The sequence below is a fragment of the Cibotium barometz genome, chromosome 56 (genome assembly GCF_041138505.1).
Source record: "Cibotium barometz isolate CiBa-2024 chromosome 56, ASM4113850v1, whole genome shotgun sequence".
Lineage (NCBI taxonomy): Eukaryota > Viridiplantae > Streptophyta > Polypodiopsida > Cyatheales > Cibotiaceae > Cibotium > Cibotium barometz.
Window position 1 is genome coordinate 20,432,056 of NC_141101.1, and position 10,134 is coordinate 20,442,189.

Here is a 10,134-nt window from a genome sequence, read left to right on the forward strand (position 1 = left end):
TCAATGACATGAAATCTGCACTCCAACTAGTTATTTTCAATAGAAATTTTAGGAATCATATACCCAACACTCATTATATGCATTTCATGGTGTGATATTTGAATGTAAGTGTTTTCTTTTGTTAGTGTGTGTTTTCCAATAGTTTTCCATGCCTCCGAGAATATGAGATTGGTGTGGACCATGGGATATATGTGGGCTTTTCACCATTGTAGACTATTTGTGGTTGGGAGTCCAATCCATATTCTTGGTGGGTTGAGTTATGGTAGTAGTTAAGGAGCAGTGGAAGACTTACTAGTTAGTGTGGGGGGAGTGAGAATACCCTTTGTGGAAGCAGTTGGTGGGGGAAGAGGATCAGAGTTGCTACTCTCCCCATCCCAGAGGACCATTGTTACCTTGCCCTGGGGAAGCATGAGGGTAGCTGTATTGTCAACTGGGTTGATTATACTTGTAGCATTCTGAATCCAACTTCCTCCAAGGATGATTGCTTCCTTTATCTTACATGTGGGAACCACATAAAATTTACAAGCCAATGGGTTGATACAGTATATACAGTTTGTGTAAAGGACTCAAGGCTTTGTATGCATAAAGAACTTTGGAATGGGCAGTTTTAAGAGATGGTTTACCCAAAGAGACCCATGTTTCCCATGGAAAAATATTGTGGCTAGCTGTGGGAGATAACAAAGCACACTTTTGTTGCATATTTCTGCGAAAGGGAAAATATATCCAGACCCTAAGGGTGGTTGTTTCAGCATGTGGAGCTACACTTACACCTAGTGTGTTAAGCGAGGCAATGGCTTTGTAGGATTCATGAATGGTCTGGCCGTTTGGGAGCATGAATTGTGTGCCAAGTTTGCGATCTGGGAGGGTGTCAATGTAGCAAGGATTTTCAGCTAGTTATGGTCGACTTTGTCACTATTGATAAAAGCAACCATGAATGGCACCCACGTGTCATCAAGGGCTTGATGTGACAAGCATCGCAAACAAAGAGATCATTGCTCCTGGTGGTCACAGAGTCTTCGGCAAAGGGAGCTTTGGCCATGAGATGTGAGTGCCAGGTATATAAATTGACCTTAAGCATTTGAGACCCTTTGTGGAGGTAGTTGTGTTTGTCGCATGAAGGTTCTACCCAAGATCCTATCATATGTGGCATTACAAAAGTCCATGACTACAAATGTGAGGTGGAATGTCATGTCACAGACTTTTACCTTGAGGTCATGCACTATGCCCAGGGGTTTTGCAGATTTCCTGTTGGCAAGCTTGATCACCAATGTGGTATGATCAAGGCATGGTTGGCCCCAATTTTCTAAGCATGTTTGTGTGAGGATGCTTATGCCAACACCCCCATCTAGGATGCCTTTGACCAAATGTCTGTTATAGGAAATGGACAAAGCGACGTTGGTGTCATCACCTTCAAAGTCACATTTTGGCAGACTCGCCTAGAACACAAGCTCGCACTTGTTGGTACAAGGGTGCTAGCCATAACCTAATGTCCCATGCAATTTGGCGTGCATTTGTAACAACCATTGTTGACACCCACAAATGCATGAGTTGGAATAGTAGACATATTCAAAACCTCATGCATAGGATCATTCATCACTACTACATTTTACATTGGAAATAATCCATTGTAAGGGACTTATACCTATAGGTACCATATGTGAAGAAGCATTCCTCGGACAAGGATGGATGGGACAAAATCGTTGCCACCACATAGACTAGGACTCGCAAATTGCTACGTTGCAACTAACCACCAAAGCAGATAGGTAACTGTCCTAATGGCTCGTTCATCCCTCGAATGAATCTGGCCATCAACTGCTCTTCATCCAAAAGTGGAGAATATTTGAGGAGAAGGGCAAATGCTTGATGGTATTCTTCAATTGTCCGGCTATCCTACTTCAATTCCAAGAACTCATTCATTTTGGTTTCTAGGAAGCCTAGAGGACAGAACCTCTTCCTGAGGTACGCTTTAAGATCTGACCAAGTCTGGGTATTTCGGTTGAGATGGTTTGTCTCATAAGAGATGTTAATAATGGGAGAGAAGAGAGGGAAGGATCCGGAGGAACATGGACAATATCATCAGCATGAGATGGTGATCACTGCTTTGAAAGTGCTTTGCCAAGGATTAGAACCATTGCACGGCCTTGCCTTCAAGGCTGAGTCCAAGGAGATGGACTTTGGTTGCATCATCGACAATTTCAAATGCCTGACAGATTTGGTTAAAGACCTCGATGTGGTATACGGGGTCTCCAATTCCGTGGAATTTCGGCAAAAGTTTGAAAATTTTCACCCACATAGGTTTTATATGTGATGTTTGTGGGTGCAAGTGTTGTGACACTCCCCTTCCTAGAGCTTGTGCTAAGTTCAGAATATAGAGTTGTGGTGCAAGGGGAGGTGGTGCAAGGGTGGGGGGTGGGAATAGATCCGTGGTGGATAGAGAAGAAGGTACATGAGTGTGTGCGGGGCATCTATCCACATGGGGGTGCAAGTATGGAGGGGTCCCACTAGATGAGGGCTCTTTAAAAATCATTTCACCCTCCCGGTCAAATATGTGTGGCATGGCGACCACATGTGAATGTTCAATTGGGGCGGCCGAGGTGCTGCCAAATGGAATGGAGGCATTAAGGGCATGCAATCATGACCAAAAGGTGTCCAAGGTGTGTGGGGAAGCTTAGAAATGGTTTAACGGTGCACACACGGGCCTGAAATAAGAGTTTTGGCTCACTTTTGTCTTGCACGTGAACGTACCCTTAAGATAAAAAATGGTCTTTTGAGGCGTTTTATGTGTGTAAAAACGACCCTAGTGAGTGAGGGAGGTAGACCATAAGCACCTTTAAAGGTTTGAAAATTTTATTTTTTTTATTTAAAAAATTTTGAAAATGGTACGGCTGTTTGCTTAGGTTGGTACGCCTGTAGCTAAGGTTAGTATGGGTGTACGCTTAGGATGGTACGTCCGTGGGAGGCAAAATTTTAAATTTTTAAATTTTTTTGGGGTTTCGTACAACCATATGTTTAGAAGCGTACGCCTGTAGCCTTAGGTGTGAACGACCGTGTGAACAAGTTGAAATTTGAATTTTAAATTTTAAATTTTAAATTTGGAGAGAAGTGAGTGGGAGACAACTAAGATCCCCTCATTAATGCTAAAGGCTAAGGTTAGAGACTACCTCTAAACTAGTGGATTTCGACTAATTTAGAGGTACTCTAACTTAACTAATGAGTACTCTTCTTAATCCCACTGTTAATCACTCCTAAACCCTCTTCCTTGCCTTCTAATTACTCCTAATTGGTGAGGAGTTTAAGCATGGAGATTTGATAGGTGGATTAGAAATGTTTAGGCTAATCCAAAGATGTGATTACCCCTAAATAATCCCACTAATTAGGTCTCTAATTAACCCACTCAAAAGAGAGAAAATTACACAAAAGAGACCAAATTAGTGCTAATTCTTACTAATTAAGGCCTAATGGGAGTGAACTAAACATAAATTTGGGTCAAGGCAAGTCTTTAGTGCTAATTCTTACTAATTAAGGCCTAATGGGAGTGAACTAAACATAAATTTGGGTCAAGGCAAGTCTTTAGAACACTAATGTCACTCTAATTAGTTTAATTACAAGCAACTATGCTCAATTTTTTGGTTTTTTGCTCACTTTAAGTCTACTAATCACACGAACCAATAGATTAGTGATAATTATTAAAAATTAAGAGATAGTTTATGGTTTTTTTAGGTTTTTTGACCGATTAGTGTTCTATCTAGCAATGCTAACCTCCCTATGCAAAGGTATTAAGCAAAAGAAACAAGATTAAGCTAAAAATTAAGAAAAATATTCTAAATTTAAGCAAAAACCCTCTTGAGTAAGCTCTCTAATCACCTAAATCTCAAGTTTTTTCACTCAAACAAGTAGTAATCCTACTCTAAACACAAAGCTATACATGAATCACAACAAAACATCAACAAAATCCATGCAAAACATCAAAATACATCTATATATATATATATATATATATATATATAATCGCGTATCAAAGAGCTTACCTGGCACCGGGCTATGGAGACTGTCGAATTCGAATCAAAGATGACATAGACAAGTAGTGGATTGGCGCTCCCCGACAGCGATGGCAAAGATGTTAAGGAAACCCTACCCTAACGTGTCATGGGAAGTTGCTTATTCGCCCCGCCGAGCTCGAGCTAGGCTCAACAGCTCCACCATAGCTGCTCACCATCGTCCTCCCGCACTCGTCACACCGAGGCAGTTGCTCTAATCCAACAAGTGATCTAAGCTCTCTCGTGAAGATCGTATGGGATCTCCATGGAAGAGAATCGCAGTGGTAGTTAAGAGAACAAGTGATTAGCACTAATCACTCCCAAACCTAACCCTAAGCACACCACACATGCTAGATTAAAGTTGCAAGAGAGAGGGGGAGAGAGAGCACTCCACTTCTATTGCACAAAAGGGAGAATGAGTTACAAACAAGAGAAATTGGCTTTTATAGTTTCAATCCTTTTTCCACTAGGCTGCCTGGGAGTAAGTGACCTGGGGTGCCCAAAACATAGTTACAAGGCTTTTCTCTATGGTTTGGCCAATTGACCAAGATCCTCTTGTTTGTCCTTTGAAGCTCAATACTTGGGAGCGTCTTTAGGGAATTTCCCTCATCAAATGATGGGATTTACAATATGTAGTGTGTCGGTGCCCATTACATAAGTGTACGGACATAGTTATTGTAGGAATGTGTTAAACAGTATGTGGTTAACACATTTCCATCTTGTCAACAACAGATTTGACTCTAAACTTGATGCACATCTCCATCTCCTTTAGGGCATCCCTATAGTTCTTGTCGAACATTTCTACATCCATCATGTATTCTCTACTCCCTCGCTCAAGCAAGCCACTAATCTTGGCCTAGAATGTGGCATCGAATTCCAACTCTAATGCGTTTATATTTATTTAAGAAACATACTTCGAAATGAAAACATTAAGAAATATAATTCAAAATCAAAACATATTGCAATGCGCACACACCTTAAAAACTAATTATGACAAGAGTGCCATAGGAAGCTTTAACCACTTGGATATTTTGGGTCCCCGACGATGAGTAAGCGCTTTCTGCTTTCTGAGCCCACGTACGATTAGCATCACTAAACTTTGACAACAACGATTGTGGATCGGCAAGACCCACACTCTGTATCATAAATATCTCATGTGCCCTTGTGTGTGTTCGGCACATGAATGGTAGTGACCTTGAAAAATTTGCATGCATTTCAAATAAGGCAAAGGATGACATACACAATGTTTGTTCATTTCATATATACATTGTACAATGCACTTACTTGTTGATCATGTGCAGCACTAACAAGAACTCCACCTCCTCTTCCTCAAGGAACCGGACTACTCTACAATTCACCTTGGGAAACCTCTCTTTTTCGACTCAATTGGTATTCACCCATTCTTGCCAAGCTTTGAGTCAATGGTTGCCATCCCAAACAACGAACATCTTCCCAACCATGTGTTTCCATCCTTCGATCTCCTCTAATATCGTGTCGAATTCACCTAACAATGATAGATTGTGGCCGGCTGCACTTCGACGGTCAAATTCACCTGACAATGATAGATTGTGGCCAGCTGCACTTCGATGGTCAAATGGAATGGGGGCTTTACTTGGGAATCCCTCTGAGACAATGAATGCCGCCATTGTTGATTGGTATTTTCTCCCCTTGATGCTTATGATGATCAGCCCCTCGATAGAATCCTTGTTCATACGGATTATTGGGTTTGCAAGGAGGTGACAAAGCGGCACTCTAGGAAGACGGTTTTAGTTGTCGACCAAGTGGTCCTCCACCCAATTCATAGAGATGTGTCAATCAACCACTTAGCTGAAACTCTCTTTCACTGACTCCTCTTCTTCTACAATCGTGGCACTACTAGTGGCCACACGATTGTTGGCCGTCGTTGTTGAGAACCAACTTCCATAGTCAACTGCAATTGTGAGGTGTTTGTCACCTTGCTTAATGTGGCCACTTATGATATGCCCATATCTTGTGAGATAATGATCTCATCTTGCAATCAACTGAACCCTTTCGATTGCAAAGAAGTGCATTTTATCTTGAATATGCATCCATATTACCATGAATAGCTCTTAAATTAGTCTTTTATCATTATGTTGTGAAATTAGTATTTAAACTTCATTATTTTTTTATTCTAATTACATGTGATGCACTCTCTTTAATTTTAGAAATTGTTATGCTATCCATATGAAGTTTACCTGGAGAAGTTGGATGATTGAGAACTCTTCCTTTGGCGCATTGAGGTGAGGACCACTATTGCTAGGGCGTTCCAACCATTGAGACCGCTTCCACCAACCGTTGAGGTGCGCTTGTTGAGAGAGAAAGGACAACTCTTTGTGGGTGAGAGAGCTTGGCTCTTTGTGGGAGAGAGAGAGAGAGAGAGAGAGAGAGAGAGAGAGAGAGAGAGAGAGAGAGAGAGAGAGAGAGAGAGAGCTTGGCTCTTTGTGGGAGGGGTTGAGAGAGAGAGAGAGAGAGAGACGGCGGTTGTTGAGGGGTTGAGAGAGAGAGAGAGAGACGGCGGTTGTTGAGGGGTTGAGAGAGAGAGGGAGGGCGGATGTTGAGTGGTTGAGCGAGAGAGAAAGAGGGCGAGGGCGGCTGTTGAGGACGGGGCTGTTGAGAGAGAGAGAGAGAGAGAGAGAGAGAGAGAGAGAGAGGGGCTTTTGAGCGAGAGGGCAGCTGTTGAGGGCTCTTTTGTGAGCCCTCAACATTGGCTATACAACGGTTATTAAGCCATTGCACAGCCAACCATGTGGCCACACAATGTGGCCTATGTGGCCCATGCTGCATGGCAGCACAGCTAGCCTACGTGGCATGTGGCCTTTGCCGTGTACCACGCACGTGTGGCAAAGGCCATGTGACCGCCGCGTGTAATGCTCATGTGCGGGCATTACACGGTGGTGTGTCCATGTGGGTGGAAGAGTCCACGTGGACTAAATAGTCCACGTGGACTATTTAGTCCACATGGCAAGGCCACATGTAATGCCTACGCTTGAGCATTACACGTGGCTATGCCATGTGGATTGGACATGCCACATGGACTCTTTAGTCCATGTGGCATGGCCACGTGGTTCGCCACGTAGATAATAGAGTCTACGTGTGGCGATGCTACGTGGACTATTTAGTCCATGTGGCAGTGCCACATGTAATGCATGACCATGGGCATTACACGTGGCCACGCCACGTGGACTAAACAATCCACATGGAAATGCTAGTCCACGTGGCCAACTACTGGCTCGCCACATGGACTAGACAGACCACGTGGCATGCTATGGTGTGTCACGTGGCTGGTAAAACACACGTGGCACCATTTATTTGGCATCACTATTTGGCACCACGTGTAGTGCACAGTGCATGTGGCGCCATCTATTTGGCACCACATGTAGTGCACACTACACATGGTGGCCACGTGTCATGCCCACACTCAAGCATTACACGTGGCAGCCACGTGTGATGCCCATCGTGGGCATCACACATGGTAGCCATGCGTAGCATGGCCCTGTGCCATGCGGCCACGCCACGCATGGCTATGCCTACGTGCAAGCCAGCGGCCCACTCCTCCTCTCGCGCCCTCCTCAAGTGGCTCCTCCACCCTGAACCTCTATCAAGCGCTCCCTCCTTAGCTCCTCCTCAAGTGCCTCCTCCTCCCGTGCCTCCTTAGCTCCTCCCAAGCGCCCCTTCCCAAGGGCCCCCTCCACCTCCTCCCAAGCGCCCTCTCTCCCAAGCTTGTAGACGCACCCTCCTCTTATCGTCCTCTCTAAGCACCCCCCTCTCCTATCACTACAAATATTTTAAGTCGAATTTCTCTTTTTTCTCCATCAAAGCATCCCCTCTCCTATCACTGCTGGTGACCAAGCTTTTATTGCCAGTCTGAAAAGCAAAGGTAAAGCTTTTTCGCATATGGTGGCTATAAGCCAAAAAGTAGAATCCTCAGGTAAGGATGCAAAGAAAGAAGGTTATAAGCCTAAAAAGAAGGGTAAGTGTCACTATTGCAGGAAACTAGGGCACTACATAAATGAGTGCAAGAAAAGGCCAGAGAAGGAGAAAAAGAAAGAATTGGGCATGGTTGTGGTGGCTGATGCATCTGCACCAAGTGCAGAGAAGAAGGAATCTACAAGTTTTGCTCAAGATGATTGGGCATGGACTGTACATTGCAGTTATGACCCTTATGTTCATGATGTATACATGTCAGTGGGCAAAATCGGATGTTTGGTTCTTTGATAGTGGTGCTAGTAAGCACATTACTTCACAAAAAAATTTGTTCTCATCTCTGGAATCTGTCCCAAGTGTAGGAACCGTCTCATGTGTAAATGGTTCCTCATATCCTATCAAAGGAGTTGGTAGAGTTGTGCTCACTGCTGCAAATGGGGGCACATTTACTCTTTCTAAAGTTCTATATGTGCCAAGCATTAAAAAGAACTTGTTGTCAATTTGAGCCTTAGCCTTGTTAGGCTTGATGGTGAAATTTTGTGGATGATAGATGTACAGTTTAGGATAGAAATGATGGTTATTCTATCATTGCCTTAGGTACCTTGTTTCATGGCCTATACAAGATGGATGTTTAAGAAGTTGCAGCATGATGCTGTTATGGCTCACCCTAACCCTCCTTGAAACACATCCAAAAAGAGATACCTGGTGAGCCGCAACTGTCGTGAGGATCTTTCCAATGGCTGAGCTCGTAACCCTTGAGGTCTCCAAGCTCTACAACTCCTTAAGAAGTAATTCCACCGTGCCTCCCACGAGCGTTGTCACACCGCCGCATTGCACTACGGGTCCTCGTCCCTCCTCTCACCTCACTTCACTCACACACACTCACTAGCATGCATTAGGGAGATAGATTAGCAAGAGGATTAGCAAGAGTAGACTCAATTGCACAATGGGAGAGTCTCTTGTATTATGAGAGAAATTCACTTATATACATTGCCATAATAAGTGTTCACACTCACTTAAGCTATGGCCAGACGGGCACTTTAGGCTCATAAGAGGCCTAATGCTATTACAATGACTACTCTCATAATATATCCATGAAGTACATCACTTAGGACTTCATCCTATCTTGCTACCACACGCTCTTGAAGCGGGAATCGCCATAAATACTCCGTCACACCATTACGGGCGCCTGTCCAAGTTGTATCTTTGGACACTATTGCTTCATATCATGAATGTATGACCCTTTGGTGTATCTATCGTGACTCCTTGATGTAAGATAATGGTGGTAGCTCTTGTTAATCCTAGAATTAGATTAACAGATGCTTGCTCAGTCTCTACGACTGGTGCTATGAGTGATGCAGAATTATGGCATGCATGATTTGGCCATCTGAATTATGGTAGTGTGTTATGTCTTCGAAGGCATGATATGGTGTTTGAGTTGCTAACTCTTGAGACCCCTACTAGACATGTATGTGAGGGGTGTATTCTTGGTAAAATGCTTCGGGCATCATTTCCAAAGGATGGATCTATGAGAGCTGTTAAGAAATTACAGCTTATACATAATGATGTATGTGGTCCTATGTGGACACCATCTATTGGGGGATATCTCTACTTCGTCACTTTTATTGATGATTACTCCATATATAGATGGTTTTATCCATTAAAGCAAAAGTCATAGGTTTTTATGTGCTTTAGGCACTTTGTATCCATGGCTGAAAATGCATGTGAATGTAAAGTTGGCACCCTTCGTTCAAATTGAGGGGGGGAGCATATGTCCAAGGAATTTCATGTATATATGGCTAAAAAAGGCACCCTTCGTTCAAATTGAGGGGGGGCAACCATAGGTTGAGGATTTAACTTATGAGACCTTACACTTACACACCTCGCAGATTCTTTCCTTAAGGTTGGCACCATAGCAAGTAATTGAGGAAAGAAGATATTAGGCTTAAATTCTTGAACATCCTGCTTGAAATCACATGGTTATACTCATTCTCCCATTAGAAAACTCCTCAAAGTAATTCTCCTTCTCCTCCTAGCTATTGGTCTCCCTTCACTTGGTTTGCTTTTCTTTCTAGCACCTTCTGATGGTCCAGCTTCATCCATGGGCTCTTTCCTTTACTTCTAGTTCTTTTGGTGGCTAAAGCATCCAAGT